The sequence below is a fragment of the Hordeum vulgare genome, chromosome 7H (genome assembly GCF_904849725.1).
Source record: "Hordeum vulgare subsp. vulgare chromosome 7H, MorexV3_pseudomolecules_assembly, whole genome shotgun sequence".
Classification (NCBI taxonomy): Eukaryota; Viridiplantae; Streptophyta; class Magnoliopsida; order Poales; family Poaceae; genus Hordeum; species Hordeum vulgare.
In genome coordinates, this window is record NC_058524.1 from 587,887,334 (window position 1) to 587,892,683 (window position 5,350).

The following is a 5,350-nucleotide window of genomic DNA, read 5'->3' on the forward strand; positions in this document are numbered from 1 at the left end:
CGCATCCGGATTGCTATTTTAACTAAAACAATTATGGGGAAATTGTATGACATTAATTTGGGATTTTTGTTGTACATTGCAAAATTATATGAGAAAATTGTTTAATTTGACATAACTTTTAGAGGGAGTGTATGACGAATGTTGGAAGACATTTTAGGGATGATGGAAATGCCTATGGCAATTTGGCGAACTTGAAGAAAACACATGTTAATTTGAGCTGGGTGGAAATGTAGATTTAAGCCAAGCAGTACGACGGAAATCAACAATTTTCTAGACTTGGAGGGAACATCAGACGGATTTGGATTGACGTGACAACATAGCGAAGTATTGACACTATGATTGAAGAGCTAACGTTGAGGGGCTCGTGATAGATCCATTTGCTGGCCCGTGGCAACGCACGGTTGTTCTACTAGTATGGATGGGATCAAAGTTTGGCTCGAGGACAGTTCTTCAAAATGATAATTCACGTCCTTGTGTTATTACTTATTATTATCCGTATTAATTTGTATTTCAGTTCTCATGATAGCAGTTCACGATGCATCTTGCCCAGAAGAATCCCCTCGCGATCCACCCATCTTCGTCTCCGAATCACCGGCTCAACTCCTTGCGTCCGTGCCGGCAAACACGCCATAGCTCTGGGCTCAATCAGCGGCCCGCTAACTAGTTCCTAAACTGCAGCACTAATTTTCGTCTTAAATATTCCGACGAGCACCGTTTGGTTCGATCGCAGTTGAGAATGATATAATACTAGGTCATAACTTTAGTATCACCTATCAATGAAATGATTGTATTTGTTTGCTGGTGCTAGCCAACACCATTGCTGTGAGGTCGCGTGCTCAAATTCAAGTACAACCAAATATAAGTGGATTGCTGTGGGTCGCTCCTGGGTTACCTAAAGCTACTGTTGCGGTGCTCACGAAGGACAAGGAAGCGGATGATGGTCCTGTACATATACTGGGCCTGGGTGGGCAGGTGTGTGTTGAGGCTGATGCGCTTATGCAAACGCACATCCAGGAGTCAGCTACTGCTGTTGTGCCTATGCAGTCGCTAGAAGTTGTTGTGTGTGTGCAAATGCAGGCAGCGGCTGTTGCTCGGGATGGCTATGAAGGCGCTGCTGCTGGTGGTGCCCAGCGGAGTGATATGGCTGCTGGTGGTGTCAAGAGGTGGAAAAGGCTGCATCGACAAGAGCAAGATGAGAAGGCTATTGTTGGAACTAATTTTGTTATTAGTATTACATTCATAGGATTAGATTATATTAGTTAACTGCATGCATTACGTTCCACGGAGTCCGAGCGGCAAGTCGCGTACCAGATAGATATGGAGAAAGAAGTGGGCGTAGTAATTGTGGCCTACGCAAAGTTTGCTCCTAGTTTGTTATCTGATAGACCTGCAAGTGACTCAAACATGTATGTTTGTAGCTAGCTAAGTGAAGTAGTAATCGAAACTAAGCCGTTGTGTGTGGCTGGACCGTTATGAGAGTGCATGCATGCAAGTAGTGGATGCGTGTGTGCATAATAGTTAGTAATGGGTTAGTGGCTGCGTTTTGGCCGTGAGTGTCCGGCTATTTAAGCCGTGTAATTGCATGTTGTGAATTGTGGATGAGGAGAAAAGATGTAGCACTTGTGGTTCCCAAGGGAGAGTACCTCGGCAAAGCTGGTTGGCTTTCATCCTTGGCACATGTGTGTGTTCTTGTGTTCATCAGAGTGTCTTGAGAGATTCCTTGGGCTGAAAGAATAGAGAGGTAGAAGAAGAAGAAGCAGCGCTACGAGGAGGCGGCATCAACAGCTATGGTGCAGTTCGCGCGTGTTAAAGATGCGGTTGGTGTGCCCACTCCTCCAAACAGCGGCAGCGAGCTATCCAGTCGCAAGGCGGATTTCACAGCCATGCTTGAGAGCATGGTTGGCTGCACGAGGCGCCCTCAAGAAGATCAAGACCTAATCCTCAGCATGACCACCACTAGTACTGATAGTTTAGAGGCTAGGGGCTATTTGGCTATGAACGTGTCATGTAAGAGAGTCTGTGTTGGGAGAGTTGAAACTATGGTAGGCTTAGATGGGTCTACTGTTCATGTAACAGAAGAAGCTGATGGGGGTGAGTGATGGTGTCGTGGAGCGGGGGGTACTCACCACGTTGTCTCCGGACCAATAGGGCGGGCCGAGGACCTCCATGGTGGTTCACTAGGGTGTGTTTGGTTGGAGAACCAACTGTCATGGAATGGAATGGTTCCATTCCAGAGGAACGGGTCGGTTCCATTCCTGTGTTTGGTACGAGCAAAAAAGTGGAACGGGATGGTTCCGTTCCAGTGTTTGGGTGGGAGGCATGGAACGAAAAATGGAATAACAAAAATTCGAAATTTCAGCAACATTTCGTTTGTATTTTTAAGAAAAACAACACAACAATATATGTATTGACATGTAACACAATTTGCAGCAACAATATCATTAAATACCAATTAGATTCACATACTTGTCAAGTGCACTACAGCCATACTTGACAATCAGCCAAATCCAAAAGCAAACACCCAAATATCCAAAGCAAAGTGCACTACAGCCATACATGTTGTTCGCATACGAAATACACAAAAGCAACCAAATGGCACTACAGCCATACATGTCAAGTTCACATACTTGACAACCATACAACCATATCGAATTTAGAAGTTTTTCTTCACATACCTACTCAGCCAAACAGATTTGTTGGTTTGGGAAAGTGTCATGAAGGCTTTTGCGGTCTTCAGATTGTCAACAAGATGAGCATAGTAGTGGGCTAGGTGCTCTTCATCAAATTCTCCCAACTTGCAGACCTCATCCCAAAGTTCAGCGGGTATATCATCATCATCCCCAGACTTCAGAAGAGCATCAGCCACAAGTTTGAACCCGTAATTGAGAGTGGTAACTAGTGGATCTTCAAGAACTTTCACTACCTTAGCCTTCTTTTTTGGTGGTCCTTTGGGGTGAGAGGACTCCGCAACATTTGGTGATGTGTTCACCTCACCATTCTCCTCATCTTCCACGTCAATAGAAAGTAGATCATTCCCAGACCTAGCATTGATCCCCGAAGCAGCGGTTGTCCCAAAGATGGTCGCCATAGCACGATAGTGTTCAATTGGGGTGTTCAAGTAAGGGGCATCAGCTTTGTGTGCCTACAAAAAATGTGCAAATGATTAGCATAATGTAGGCCTACAAAAAATCTTATAGCATTAGAAGCTTACCATGCAATGACCTGCATAGTGTTCTTCGGCAAGCCTAATTGTGCAAGTATCTTTATCCCATAGAGCTCCACTTAAATTCTTCAAGATGACAACCCTTCCCCAAATCTTCCTCCACTTCTTGAGATGGTTTCGAACTTGTTCTGCAGTGACAGCTAGTTTGAACTGCTCATTCAAAGCAGCAACACATTGTCTATGATGTGCCTCCCTGAACCCACTAGAAGTCCTCTTTCCTTTCGCAACAAGGTTAGCCAAAAACCCCAGCATCGTGTTGGTCATTGCAGGAGTCCATACAATGACCCCACTCTTTGTGGAGTTCCCACTTGCAGCGGTGACTTCGGTATTGTCCATTTCTGTCAAGACATCAAAAGGTTGCAAAAAATGGATTATAGTTTAACAAAATCATGGTTTCAGCCATCAAATATCATAGATGATGCAATCTGTCCAGCCATCAAATAAATCCAAAGGAGTGGTTTCAACACTACAAATACATGGTTTTAACACAATAAATGATACATGATACATGGAGTGTCACACACTCATAAATTTGCATACATGATTTGCCTATCTTCCCACATTTGGGCAGCAATTTGCAGCCTACGGTCTACCGTGGCCCTATGGTCACTTGCTTGTTGCCTTGTTGTTCGAATTGGTTGGGTGGTCCATGTCACTTCCGGTATAATAAATTCATCAATCCCTTGTGACAGTGCATAATTATGAAGAACACAACATGCTATAACAATGTCGACTTGCACCGGGAAATGGAAGAAGGGTTTGGCATCATCTAAAATTTTGAAACGCCTCTTGAGAGATCCAAAAGCCCTCTCTACTGTGACCCGTAGAGATGAGTGCCTAAGGTTGAACAACTCCCCGGTGGCACTTGTAAGCCTCTCTCACGCGTTAATGCATCAGCTAAAACAGTAGCATCATGTGCTGACCCTTCCCAACCAACCAACACATATGTGAAGCGTAGGTCAAAATCTACCGCTGCCATCACATTTTGAGTGGTGAAGGCCTTCCTACCCCGAAAAGAATGCTCCACATCTTTGGTAACACCTGCTCGCACATGTGTACCATCGATAGCTCCAATACAATCCTATATAGTGACAAGTATTAAATGGCATATCATATAGCCTTCATAGCTAGCGAATAGTTTCTGAGTTTACCTTAAAATATGGGTCAAATCGATGATTTCCAGCAATTTTGGCAGGGGTCTCCAATGATGGTGGCCTTATGTAATCATTACGAAGCTCGCCTATGGCATGAAGAGCCTTTCTAAAGTAGATGCTGGTTGTGCCATATGATCTACAAAAATTGGCTGAAATAACCCTATTCCGAACATTGTGCCCAATTGTATGTAAAAACATCGCTAATTGTTACTCCACGCTAAGATGTGGACTGTCTTCTAGCAACTTTCGATCCCTCAGTATGCCACACAAACGAAAAAACGCAGCTCTTTCAAACCTTAACATGTTTTTACACAACACATCGCTTTTCCAAATTTTTTGGTCTAGATAATCAAATCTGACCCGATCTCTTTCATGCATTGGGCCATATGTAATACGTGGTCTTCTCTTCCTTATTATAGCTCTAACAATGACTGCTATTGCAGCAAGTGTGACAAAAACTGCAGCTCCCCTAATCATCCTTTTTCTTTTGTTCATCTTCTTGACCATCTACAATTGCTATCAAATATTACAAAGATGTACTGGACAGATATATTGCAAAGATGTACTGGACAGATATATTGCAAAGAACACAAAAAATTTGCTGGACAACACCAATTTGAGCAAAAAAATGTGCTGGACAGCAGCATAAACAAGGACATAGACAGAGGGATTCGTACCTTGAGGAGAGGAGCGTCTGGTTCGCTGTGTCGCCGCGCCGGAGGTAGCACCTTCTTCACCTTCTACCTGCAGATCAAGACATGGCAGGAATCAGCAGAGAAAGAGGGAGAGGGGCCGGCGGCGCGGCAACAGAGAGAGGGAGGGGTCGGCGGCGCGACAGGGAGAGGGGCCGGCGGCACGGGAGGGAGAGGGAGGGGCCGGCGGCGCGGCAGAGAGGGAGAGAGAGGGCCGGCGGCACACCTGGGGAAGGAGGAGACGAGGATAGGGTTGCACGAGAGGAGAGGCTCGTTCCGTG